General features: G+C 36.9%; 1 long non-coding RNA gene across 1 annotated transcript in view; it reads right to left on the reverse strand.

The window, feature by feature from the left end:
* Positions 1-10,587: 10,587 nt before the first annotated feature.
* Positions 10,588-14,397, reverse strand: part of LOC134739452 (uncharacterized) — a 132,251-nt gene continuing 128,441 nt past the window's right edge. Inside the window, exon 4 of the long non-coding RNA XR_010126088.1 lies at positions 10,588-10,738. This is a non-coding gene — a long non-coding RNA (uncharacterized LOC134739452). The remainder of the gene's footprint in view (positions 10,739-14,397) is intronic.

The following is a 14,397-nucleotide window of genomic DNA, read 5'->3' on the forward strand; positions in this document are numbered from 1 at the left end:
CAGGTGGCAGTGCTGAACTGTCAGACACCAGTTGGGGCAATTATTATAATGGGCAGCAACATCAGAGTAGCAGCCAGGAGAGAGAACCTGCGGAGAGCTATAGAGGTGGTTAACAGAATACAGCATGTCTAGGTACGTAAGACATATGTGCAGCCAACAAAGGCACAATGTATACAACCAAAATAAAGAATGGAAGATGAGGAGGCTGAGGGAAGTCATCCAAACAAAATGTTTCAATCCCTTTTCCAGATTCGAAGTCTGAGCCAGTTTTGCAGACCTCGAAATTGCTGCTTGCAGGCTAGACTTTTGCCTCAGAAGGAAGAAACCTGCCACACCACAGAAAGTACACAGTAATGATTCTCCCAGTCCCTCCCAATCAGACCTTGCCATTTACTTGGGTAATTGTACAGTGAAGTAAGAGAGAAAGAAAAACATACTTCAAGACTTGCTAGACACAAGGTCCAAGCTGACATAGATACCTGGGAGGCCCAAAGCAGCAATACTCTCCTGCTTGGGAAAGGATGGTACTTATTAAATGGAGTCAAGCCCCAGGTGTGGCTCACGGTGGATTCACTGGGACCACTGGGTTTGCAGACTCACTTGGTCTCGAATGAACAATTGAAATAGACATAATTAGATTTTGAAAATACCCTACATTTGTTCTTTGGCCACAGGCTAAGAGCTATCATGGTGGGAAAGACAAAAAGTCAAAGTCACTGGAACTTGCCCCTCACAGTGGTCGTGGATGAATTGCTATTGAAACCAGGCGAGAGTAAGCAAATTATTGCCACTGTTAAAGACATAATAGATTCAAGATTAGTGGCTTGCATTATATTTTCATTTAATTTTCCAAACAGGTCCCTAGAAAACTCAGATGGATCCTGGGTTTACGGCTTACTGTAACTCAATTAAAAGGAAACCCCAGGTGCAGTTGCTTTGCTAGATAAGCTATTCCTGCTGGAACCAGTTAAGAATGCTTGTGGTCCATGGTATGTAATAAGTGATCTAGCCAGGGTATTCTCTTCAACCTCTTCAGACAGGAGGGCAAGAAACCATTTGTATTCACTCTGAATGGACAACAGTATACTTTTCAGTTTTCATACAGCACTACCTTAACTCTCCTGTCCTGAATCAAGAATTAGTCTGAAAGTATCCAAATGCAGATTCTATCCGTCTACTTCTCCTATTCTCAGAGGGAGAAAACTTCCAACAGGGGGCACAATGAGCATCTCTTAGTCATTAAACTTAGTCATTAAGCTATCATTTTGGGCTACTTGTACCTATTTCCTTCTGTTCTCTTAGTTGTTCTTCCCAAGAGCATCCTCCAAAACACTCCTGAATGCAAATCATCGAGTCAGACAGCCTGTTTTCTCAGGAACTGGGCTTCACCAACTTTTAACCTACCATAGTATTTAACTCATTAATTGCTCTTATTTTTTTAATTTTTTTTATTATACTTTAAGTTCTAGGGTACATGTGCACAACGTGCAGGTTTGTTACATATGTATACATGTGCCATGTTGGTGTGCTGCACCCATTAACTCGTCATTTAGCATTAGGTATATCTCCTAATGTTATCCCTCCCCACTCCCCGCACCCCACAACAGGCTGCAGTGTGTGATGTTTCCCTACCCGTGTCCAAGTGTTCTCATTGTTCAATTCCCACCTATGAGTGAGAACATGTGGTGTTTGGTTTTTTGTCCTTGTGATAGTTTGCTGAGAATGATGGTTTCCAGCTTCATCCATGTCCCTACAAAGGACAGGAACTCATCATTTTTTATGGCTGCATAGTATTCCATGGTGTATATGTGCCACATTTTCTTAATCCAGTCTATCATTGTTGGACATTTGGCTTGGTTCCAAGTCTTTGCTATTGTGAATAGTGCTGCAGTAAACATATGTGTGCATGTGTCTTTATAGCAGCATGTTTTGTAATCCTTTGGGTATATACCCAGTAATGGGATGGCTGGGTCAAATGGTATTTCTAGTTCTAGATCCCGGAGGAATCACCACACTGACTTCCACAATGGTTGAACTAGTTTACAGTCCCACCAACAGTGTAAAAGTAAAAGTGTTCCTATTTTTCTACATCCTCTCCAGCACCTGTTGTTTCCTGACTTTTTAATGGTCGCCATTCTAACTGGTGTGAGATGGTATCTCACTGTGGTTTTGATTTGCATTTCTCTGATGGCCAGTGATGATGAGCATTTTTTCATGTGTCTGTTGACTGCATAAATGTCTTCTTTTGAGAAGTGTCTGTTCATATCCTTCACCAACTTTTTACTGGGGTGGTTTGTTTTTTTCTTGTAAATTTGTTTGAGTTCTTTGTAGATTCTGGATATTAGCCCTTTGTCAGATGACTAGACTGCAAAAATTTTCTCCCATTCTGTAGGTTGCCTGTTCACTCTGATGGTAGTTTCTTTTGCTGTACTAAAGCTCTTTAGTTTAATTAGATCCCATTTGTCCAGTTTGGCTTTTGTTGCCATTGCTTTTGGTGTTTTAGGCATGAAGTCCTTGCCCATGCCTATGTCCTGAATGGTATTGCCTAGGTCTTCTTCTAGGGTTTTTATAGTTTTAGGTCTAACATGTAAGTCTTTAATCCATCTTGAATTAATTTTTGTATAAGGTGTAAGGAAGGGATCCAGTTTCAGCTTTCTACATATGGCTAGCCAGTTTTCCTGGCACCATTTGTTAAATAGGGAATCCCTTCCCCATTGCTTGTTTTTCTCAGGTTTGTCAAAGATCAGATAGTTGTAGATGTGTGGTATTATTTCTGAGGGCTCTGTTCTGTTCCATTGGTCGATACCTCTGTTTTGGTACCAGTACCATGCTGTTTTGGTTACTGTAGCCTTGTAGTATAGTTTGAAGTCAGGTAATGTGATGCCTCCAGTTTTGTTCTTTTGGCTTAGGATTGACTCGGCAATGTGGACTCTTTTTTGGTTCCATATGAACTTTAAAGTAGTTTTTTCCAATTCTGTGAAGAAAGTCATTGGTAGCTTGATGGGGATGGCATTGAATCTATAAATTACCTTGGGCAGTATGGCCATTTTCACGATATTGATTCTTTCTATCCATGAACATGGAATGTTCTTCCATTTGTTTGTGTCTTCTTTTATTTCGTTGAGCAGTGGTTTGTAGTTCTCCTTGAAGAGGTCCTTCACATCCCTTGTAAGTTGGATTCCTAGGTATTTTATTCTCTTTGAAGCAATTGTGAATGGAAGGAAGTCATATTGTCCCTGTTTGCAGATGACATGATTGTATACCTAGAAAACCCCATCGTCTCAGCCCAAAATCTCCTTAAGCTGATAAGCGACTTCAACAAAGTTTCAGGACACAAAATCAAAGTGCAAAAATCACAAGCATTCTTACACACCAATAACAGACAAACAGAGAGCCAAATAATAAGTGTTCCTGTAGAATGTGAGATCCATGAGGGTGAGAATTTTTGTTTGCTTTCCATCTGGATTAACCCAACACCTACAACAGATTCCACCACATTAAATACACTCAAGAAACATTTGACTAAATGTATATTTCATTAAAAAAAGCTTAATTTATTAACATTAACTTTTGGGTATTATGACTGGTGTCACAACTCATGCCTCTGAAAACCATTTGTCTTTTAGAGCATCTTCCTACATGATTTAAACCTTTGGAAATCTTCTCTTTGAAAACTTAAGGCTTTGTTTTAATCAAGTGATCATGTCATTTGCTATTAATTTTTAGTTTTGGCTGGGTGTGGTGGCTCACACCTGTAATCCTAGCACTTTGGGAAGCCAAGAGGTGTAGATTGCCTGAGCTCAGGAGTTGGAGACCAGTCTGGGCAACATGGTGAAACCCCATCTCTACTGAAAATACAAAAATTAGGTCAGCATGGTGGCGGATGCCTGTAATCCCAGGTACTCGTGAGTCTGAGGCTGGAGAATCGCTTGAACCCAGAAGGTGGAGGTTGCATTGAGCAGAGATCAAGTGCCTGAATGACAGAGTGAGGCTCTGTCTCAAAAAAAAATTAATGGTTTTGTAATTTTTCAAATTATCTAAACAATACATGTTTATTTTTACTCAAAGAACATAGAGACACATAATGGAAAGGCAGTCACAACTTAGAGATAAATACTATTGGAGGACCATTCCTTAATACTTCTAAGTATTATATTGATGCCTTTTAAAGTTTACCTGTATAAAATATTATGGACTCTTGTTATTAATATCTTTCCCTTTTGTTTTGTTTGGTTACTTATACTACCTCCAGCCCAATTGCTTTCCCCATGACCAAGATTATATTCTACTGTTCTCCATGCATATGTAATCATTTACAAATATGTTTATACCTTTTGGGTTTTGGCATACTTTGTTTTAGGTATTGTGAGGGACAGAAGCACCACCCAGATTGCTCCTCAATGAAGGACTAAAAGCTTGGGGGTGGGGGTGCTATGAGTAGATGCCTCAGTTCCTTCAGTGATTACTAGCTTCAGAGAGCTGCCTCACCCATGGTCACACTATTTCCTGAGCAGCCCACATCAAATGACTAATCTAGTTAAGAGTATGACTTACTGGCCATTTGGACCTGATACAGGGACACTCTGATGGCAGTTTTAGCTCTAGACCTCCCCATTGGGTCAGCCAAGATTCTCATCAGGCTTGCTTCACAACTCAATTTCACCCTCTGCCCAATTTTGCTTTTTTTCTCCCCTGTTTATACATGTTAATTGCAAGACACTTCCAAATGAATATCTTAAACTTCATCTCAGATTCTGCTTCCTAGAAAATCTAACCTGTGTAAGGGATCATACTACGTATTCATCTCTGTTTCTTGCTTTTCTTTCTCACTATAATCAGACTCTGACCCAGACGACTGACATAGAACTAAGGCTTTCTTTTGAATGACTATGTAATTTTCCAGCATTTTCATGCACCACAATTTGTTCAACTTTCCACACTAGGGAACATTCTAGTAGTTTCCAAATTTTATTTTTAAACATACAAAAAGTTCCGAAATAAATGTCCCTGTCACAGATCAATTTAAACTCAAAATTACATGATTACTTACTTCCAAAGTTCCTTTACTTTTTTTTCACTAGTCAGTTCTTTTTTTTTTAAATGAAGTTCACATTACTCCACTTATTACTTTATGTACTTTCTGAGAGTTCCAATATTATCAACACAAGTCAATAATTTTTAAAATCCATGGCTAATATCTATAGAATTAAAGTCTTCCACAATTTTTTGGTCATTCCTCTTTTGTGAAATAATTTTGTGAAATAATTTTGTGAAATATATGAAAAAGGTACTATCAGTATCCTTTAGCTGGGATAAATCGCTCACACAAAGGTAACGAGGCTGCATTTAATCCTCTCTTAATCTAATTTACCATGCACTGAAAAAAATATTAAAAACTGTAAATTTTTAAATCACAAACACTACGTTGGAATCCTCGCTATACAAAAAATTACATGTGCAATATCCAACTTACTAAAACTCTCTCAATTTCAGTTTTCTTATTTGTAAAGTGTGAATGCCTTGCCAGGTTTTAGTGAGAACTAAAGATTTTGTAGGTTCATTGCCTGGGAAAGTGCTTTGCATAGAGAAGGTCGTCTATAAATCATTATAATTTTTTTTCATATTCTTGGATTTTCACACACGGGTGTGTGTGTGCATGTATGTGTGTATATGTATCACATTTTTTTCTAATAGTTTTTTTTTTTCTTAAAGAAATCCACATTTGTTCTGCTTTATGAAAGTAAAGCATACTTTAGGTACTGAGGTTGGTGTAAAAGTAATTGAATTTTTGGACCATGAAATTTAAATTCTTATGACTAGGCTCAAACACATCCTTATTAATCAAAATAAAAACCATTATGATAAACACATTTTTACCAATGAGAAATAAGTTTGCTTATTCCTATAGCATAAAAATCCATGCTTCAGGATTTGACAAACTCTTGGAAAGAATTTTCTGCATCCTGCTCGTTGTGGAAGCGTTTTATCTACAAAAAGTTGTGGAGATGCTTGAAGAAGTGGTAGTTGGTTGATGAGAGGTCAGGTGAATATGAAGGATGAGCCAAAACTTGGTAGCCCAATGCATTGAACTTTTGAAGCATTGGTTGTACGACATGTGATTGGGCATTGTCATGGAGAAGAATTGGGCCCTTTCTATTGACCAATGCCAGTTGCAGGTGTTGCAGCTTTTGGTGCATCTCATAGATTTGCTGAGCATAGTCCTCAGATATAATGGTTTCACCGGGATTCAGAAAGCTGTAGCGAATCAGACCATCAGCAGCCACCAAACAGTGACCATGACCTTTTTTTGGTGCAAGTTTGGATTTGGGAAGTGCTTTGGAGCTTCTTCCCGGTCCAACCACAGAGCTGGTCATCACTGGTTGTCATATAAAACCCACTTTTCGTCACACGTCACAATCCTATCAAGACATGGTCCATCGTTGTTGCATAGAATAAGGGAAGACAACACTTCAAAATGATGATTTTTTAAAATTTTCACTCAGCTCATGAAGCACCCACTTGTTGAGCTTTTTGACCTTTCCAATTTGCTTCAAATGCCAAGCGACCCTGGAATGGTCGACGTTGAGTTCTTTGGCAACTTCTTGTGTGGTTGTAAGAGGATCAGCTTCGATAATGCTCTCAGCTGGTGGTTGTTAACTTCCGATGGCTGGTCACTATGCTCCTCATCTTCAAGGCTCTCCTTTGCAAAACTTCTTGAGCTACAACTGTACGTTTGTTAGCAGTTCCTCGGCCAAATGCGTTGTTGATATTGCGAGTTGTCTCTGCTGCTTTATGATCCATTTTTAAATTGAATAAGAAAATCACTCGAATTTGCTTTTTGTCTGACATCATTTCCATAGTCTAAAATAAACATAAAATAAACAGCAAGTAATAAGTCATTAGCAAAAAGACATAAAGTGAGAAATGTGCATTAAAATGATGTATAACACAACCACACTTAATAACTTATTGTAATATCAAAAGGCAAATTTCAACAATGCAGAAATCACAATTACTTTTGCACCAACCTTATCTTGTCTTATCTTTTATCTTATCTTATGTGGGCTTTGTGATACCTAATTAGATGCATTTACCTCCTTATAAAATTTCACAAGTCAACGGAGTATACAATCCTTCACCCACATGAAAAAGCAGGAGTAGATAGAAAAACCTTGTGAACCTGATAAATTAAGCCATACTTTCAGCTTCAAAACAGAAAGAAACAAAAACGAAAGCAAAACAAACAAAAAATATTACAGTTTTAAGGAGCTAGGTGAGATCTAAATTATAACTGTTGCAGAAGTGTCACGTGGAGTCAAGTCGTATCATTTCTCATCTCTGTTCCCTGGGCCTGAAGCTGGTTTCCTCAACTCCTAGTACCTACAAGTCTTCTTTCTGTGGAAAGAACCAGAAGCTGCTTTTTGTTTTCAGATAATTCTGATTTACCTTATAGGGAATATGCAACCTGTTACGCAGTTCCAGTGGTTCAAATTTTTATTTTCCCCTTGATTTCGTGATGTATTCTTAATTTGGCAACATCTTACTGTTCTTTTTTTAACCCCCTTGATCTCCTAGCTTTCTTTTTGGAATATTTCTTCCACTCTGTCTAGCAACTCTACTAACCCAGGTATATAAAAACATTGCTTATGATCTTTCATCTCTTCTCTAGGTGAACAGTGATTCAACCCATCCCAGAATCTCTTACCTGTTGGAGATTAGATCCTTAAACCATGAGTGAGTTGGAAAGCAGCAAATAGAGTGGAAGAGCCTCCAAAAGAAAACACAAAAGGGGCAAAGTATTACCTTTCAGAGAAATCACTCTAGATTTTTACCCAAAGTTTGTGGCAGGAGAGAGTGAACCCAAGATGGAACTAGCACTGAGAAAAAAAACCAAACCTCATTTTGATGTTGCCCTTTGTGAAATCTTACAGAGCAGAGCTGTACCAGATTTTAGGTAGTATTTAAAAAGTAGCATTTCAGGATGGGCTTTAGAAGATCTAAGTGTAAAACAAGATCTAAGAGTAAAACAAGGGTTCACTTGGAAAATTTTATTAGTGCGACCTTTATGAAATCTCGTATTTAGTAGTCCACAACCTAGGGTGTTACCTATTCCTCTTTGGACTATTTAGAAATATGAAGGGACATTTTTGATTTCCAGAATGTCTGAGTGGCACTACTTGCATATTGTTGGCAATGACCAAAACTATAAGTGTCTTGTGGGTACTCCTGGAAATCCAGCCAATAAAGAACTGCTTTACACAAAATGTCATTAATACTCCAAGAAATACAGTGACATGGATATAATTATACTGCCAGGCTAATCATAACCACACTATTTTACATGTTACCTAGTATAACTCAGTCTATAATGCAGCAGTTACTCCTGCACCCATCACCTCTAATTCTATGTAAATGAAGTCTACAGTTTTCAAAATGATCTATTCAGTATCAAGGCTAGAAAGTCAAAATGGTCCCTTGCAATGAAAAATCAAAAAATAAAAATAAAAATGCCTAGCAGAAAGAATCTGCCATTTCTACTGCCTCATCAGCTGAGCATGCTTGTTTTCAACAAAATACATGCAGCCGAAAAAACAAACTAGCCAGACTCAGAGAACCAAGCCCCACCTAGGCCAAACGGTTTTTAAGTATTACACAGATATGTCTGTGCATACAAACACACAGATAGGCACATACAACTTGTTATTCAAATCAACAAGGACTAAGACAGTTATGCTATGCTGTTTATTTAAAAAAACTTCTCTGAGGAGAATCCACAGGAATGTTATTGAACATCCTGAAGATACTGATGGCTAAGAGATGAATTATCACATTACCACAGTGTAAATAGAAAGACTGGTGAAAATTTCCCAAGCTGCTAAAAACTTCCCTTTATTCAGCTGAAAATGTTTCTAATTATTTGTAAAAGTGCTAATGTGCTGTTTGATAGTGGGACAGAGGTTTAGACATTTATATCATCATGTAGAGAAAGTTATACCTGACTGGACTAACAGCTGCAACATAATTTTTCTGATTAACATTGTTTAGACTATAACAATCTAGGCAAGTAGAATGACTTTATCTTCCTTTTGATGTGCATATTTTAGTAAAGGTACAAAAATTTTTCTTTACAACCTTTGATTCAACAGTTCTCTTAAAGATTTAGTTTCAAGATATTTGAAACAAGATGATCAGTGACAAGTTAATTAACTTAGAAAATGTACTTAGTATTTGAATAGTTTTCATCAAGGAAGATTTTGAAGCGCAATACTTATTTTGAAAATTGTGTAAATAAATAAAAGTGTTACTTTTGCTTCTAGGATCATATTCTAACCTCTATATGCTAGTTTTTACATGCAAAAAATTCTCAAAAATTCTCCCCTCCCCCTTTTCCCTCTTTGCACTAGCAACTGAAGGAAAACCCTATCATATAGAGGAGATTCCATTCAAAAGTACAAACTGCACAGAATTTCTTTAATACAGCTCAAAACACTAAAATCAGATTTATAGCATGTAACCCCACTCTTATTTTTATGCTTTAGAATTTTAGTAATGTTTGAATTCTTTTTTATTATTATTATTATTATACTTTAAGTTTTAGGGTACATGTGCACAATGTGCAAGTTTGTTACAGATGTATACATGTGCCACGTTGGTGTGCTGCACCCATTAACTCATCATTTAGCATTAGGTATATCTCCTAATGCTATGTCTCCCCCCTCCCCCCACCCCACAACAGTCCTCGGTGTGTGATGTTCCCCTTCCTGTGTCCATGTGTTCTCATTGTTCAATTCCCACCTATGAGTGAGAACATGCGGTGTTTGGTTTGTTTGTCCTTGCGATAGTTTGCTGAGAATGATGGTTTCCATCTTCATCCATGTCCCTACAAAGGACATGAACTCATCATTTTTTATGGCTGCATAGTATTCCATGGTGTATATGTGCCACATTTTCTTAATCCAGTCTATCATTGTTGGACATTTGGCTTAGTTCCAAGTCTTTGCTATCGTGAATAGTGCCACAATAAACATAGGTGTGCATGTGTCTTTATAGCAGCATGATTTATAATCCTTTGGGTATATACCCAGTAATGGGATGGCTGGGTCAAATGGTATTTCTAGTTCTAGATCCCTGAGGAATCGCCACACTGACTTCCACAATGGTTGAACTAGTTGACAGTCCCACCAACAACGTAAAAGTGTTCCTATTTCTCCATATTCTATCCCATGCCTAAACAAACATCTAATATCTTTGGTCCAGTTTGAGATTCGACTTAAAAAGAATCCAGAAGACACTTTTGCAGAGACACAGAAAGTAACAAAGTAAAGATGTCATAGAAATTGTAGTCCAGCAGTACCAGGGGAGAGGTACTGACCCAGAGACTCCAATCCTCTAGACTACCTGTAGAGTAAGATATCTTTCCATTTATATCATCTCCATGTGGTAACTAGTACTCTATGATGTGTAGGTAAAATCCGAGGTTCCCTAGCTTTGGAATATTAGATACTATTAAAAGAGATGAGATTGGGAACATTAATGTCACAAACTAGTTTGCTCAGGAGTTGGGCAGACCTGTTCTCTAACCTAAGCTGTACCACTTGCTGAGTTAGTCTTCTACCTCTTGATGTCTCGTCTTCCTCAATGAGATTCATCAGTTGAAAATGATCACTTCTAAGTTGAAATTCTATAATGTTGAAAGTCGTTATTTTCCTGAACTTTCTGTAGAAGTTGCAATGGAAGCCTGGAAAATAAAACAATAGAAAACACTCATAGTTTTAATAACCTACATAAAATAAAACATTCTCTATGATACATAAATAGCATGAAATATTTTCTATGCCAAAAATTATGAGCAAAAGTACAAGAGCAATCTCCCAAATGGAAAGAAAATATTTATAAGAAGCATTCCAGAGCGTAATATCTTCATATATAAAAAAATTCACACAAATTCAAAAGAAACACTCACACCATAAAAAAAATGTAAATAAGACAAAAAAGTGATTTACTAAGGTCAAATTTTAAATCACGAATAAACTTATGAATAAATGCACTAGACTGCCTGAAAAGACTACCATTTTTCTTTCCCATACTCTACTTCCCCATATCTTGAAACTTTTGTAACTTTAATTTCTTCTCATCACAATTGGCCACCCTTTCTTCTGCACACAGTCCAATTCTTAATTATGTCTCTTCATTCTCTATTGAGAAATAGAAATAATCAGGCAAAAGTTCTTCCCAAACAGTGGCAAATCTATATGTCTACTTGCATTTGTTCCTGTATTTTCTATCCTCCTATTACAAGAGTTAAACTGTAGCTATTGCAAGAGCCAGACAAACCCTGTGTTTGTTTTCTGAATCCCACATACCCTTATCTTTTCAAGGGCATCTACAAGATACCCCTTCTCATTCCTGTGTAATCAAGATCTTTCTCTCCAGAATTATTCCAACATCCTAAAAAAAAAAAAAAAACTCACTTATAGTATCACACATCCAAAAAGCAAAGAAAGTCTATTGCCCAAATTTTCTTGCCTTTATTACCACCAGACGTCATGCACAAATGATCTGCTCTGGCTGTATTCCTTCCTCCTCGCTTGTTTATTCTTCCACTTGCTGCAAGTCAGTGTCTGAACCCACATCTCCACAGAAATTGCTATTGTCAACTCCACTGGCCACATGTAGTTCACTATTCTAATAATCACTTGTCTGTCTCATTTTACTAGCTCTCTCAGCAGCATTCATTCCTCTCAGTGATGACTCCTGAAAAATTTCTTTCTCTGGGATCACGGATACCCCATTCATCTAGTTTCCAGGCTGCTCGCTGTCAGATTAATTTCAGTCTCCTGTGCTGGCTCCTCCTTTTTGAACTTGATCTAAATATCACAGTTTCTCAGAGTTTTGCCCTGGACTTCTCTTCTCTTTTTGGTCTGCTTCTCTAGATGATCTTACATAGTCTCATTCATGGCTTTGAATTTTATCAAAGTGCTGACAACTCCAAGGTCTCTGAATTCATCTATCTACCTGTCGATTCATATCTTTACTTTTACATTCCATAGAACCTCAAAAATAAAAGATTCCATCCAAACTTCTTATTTTGGTGTCCCTCACTGCCTGTTTCTTCCATAGTTTTCCCATCTCAGTAGATGACATCATCAGCCATCAGACTGTTCAAGACAAAACCTAGGAATGAGTCATCTTTGACATCTTTGCATCCATAACCCCCATAGGAAATCCAAAGTGAGTCACATGCTTTTTTATTCAAAATATTTAAAAAGTAGAAGCACCATCATGTCTTATAAGGTGCATAGCTATAGTCTTCTACTTTGTCTTTCTACTGTCACTTGAACCACTCTTTTCTACTCTCAACCCAATAGCCAGAAAGTATAACATTTTAAACTCTCCTGAGTCCTCTAGTTGTAAATCTAATAAGATCTGACCACCACACTAAGGCCTGCAGGGCTCCATATGACCCATCCTTTTCTATCATACTAACCTTATGTCACAGTACTTTTTCCTGCTAATTATACTTTGTGTTTCTTAAATATCAACTTTGTTGCTTTCTCAAGACCTTTACTCTTAAGTTCATCTCTGCCTGACAGGCCCCCCATCATAGCATCAAACATGTGGTTCATTCTTTAGACTTTGGATCTAAGTTATTTCCTCAGAAAGAATCTCCTCAGACTACCCATTTAAAATACCCCGACTCTCAAATCAAGCAGTTGTTTTTCAATAACATTTTTTTCTTCATTACTATCTGGAATATTTGTTTACAGTGTTCTTTGTTTACTTGTTTGTCATCTCTCCTACTAGATTATAAGCTTCTGATTTGCTACATATTTACTGTTTTATGTATCACTTTATATTAGCTACCAGATAATGCCATATATATTTGTTGAATAAATTAGTGAGTTGAAATCACTTCAGATAGCACAGGAAGCAGCCAATGAGCTACCATTTGAAAGTTTGACATAAAACCTTAAATGTAGCATTACAACATCATATAACTGACTTCTCCCCTGAGCTCCACGTACATACAAACTGCTTCCTCAGTATTTTTACTTGGGAATCTCGTAGACACAAACTCCACATATTCGACACAGAATTTTTTATTTAAATCCCCACCAATACATTTAGTTCCTAATTCCCCATCTTCCCTAAGATGCTTTAAGATAAAACCTAGAAATTAAACACCTTTTTGTATATGTATATTATACACACACGCATATGTATATCCCATTATATTAAAGTTACATATGCCGCAATATGTATTTGTGGGTCTGTATTTATATGCAGCTATCTATCTATATTTTAAATAAAATATACCAAAGTGTTCATGATGATTTTATTTCCTTGGGCAATGTGGGATTCAGAGTAATTTTGTATACTTCAGAGTATAAAAAATATGTGTTTATGTTGTTTTTTTTCCCTAGGATTTTGTTTTGTTTCTATGGTCTCTTATTTTTTAAATAAGTTTATTTATTTGATACAGCGTCTCTCTCTGTCCCCTAGCTTGGAGTACAGTGCCCAATCATAGCTCACCACAGCCTTGAATTCTTGGGCTCAAGCGATCCTCCCACTTCAGCCTCCTGAGTAGCTACAACTACTGGTGTGTGCCACCATGCCTGGCTAATTGTCTTATTTTACATTTTTAGAGACAGGGTCTCACTGTGTTGCCTAGGCTGATCTTGAACTCCTGGCTTCAAGCTATTCTGCTGCCTTAACCTCCTAAAGCACTGGGATTACAGGCACGGCCCACTACACCTGGCCATGTGTCATTTTAATAGAAAAAAGTAAAACCTTAAAAAATGGTGGATTCTATAAATTTATGTACTAGGGTATTGAGAAGAGGATTACTAAATTTTTCCAGTTCAATAGTACAGATTTCTATACTATTATATAGATTTAACTGGATCCATTTAAGTCTATGATAGTACAGAAATCTAGAAAAAATGACAGCTTTGTATGCCATATTTTGAGATGTCACTGTTATTGTGTATGTGAAGGAAAATGAAAAGTTAACTGCAAGCCACAAGAGCAGAATTATAATTTTCCTAAAAGATAAAACTCTGTATGTATATGTGTATATATGTGTGTATAATTTCTAAAGTAATATTCAAATTACTTTTGTATCATTACCACCTAATTTATAGAAAACAAAACAAATAGAGTTCTACCAGGAAATTACATCTTTTAAAACTATTGATTATCATTGTAAAGACAATACGTTAGTTAGTATAGCCAGCAATCATGTTATACTATTTTTGCAAAATGTGGGGTAACTGCCTTGAATGGTCAGGTTGCTGGTACATTTGCTGGTGGCTTGATGTGCAAGTAGAGAAAAAAGTTTGGATTAAATCGATAATTTTTTTTTATAGAATCCCTGCTTTATTTTTAAATTTATTA

Source organism: Pongo pygmaeus, chromosome 3 (assembly GCF_028885625.2).
Source record: "Pongo pygmaeus isolate AG05252 chromosome 3, NHGRI_mPonPyg2-v2.0_pri, whole genome shotgun sequence".
Taxonomy (NCBI): domain Eukaryota; kingdom Metazoa; phylum Chordata; class Mammalia; order Primates; family Hominidae; genus Pongo; species Pongo pygmaeus.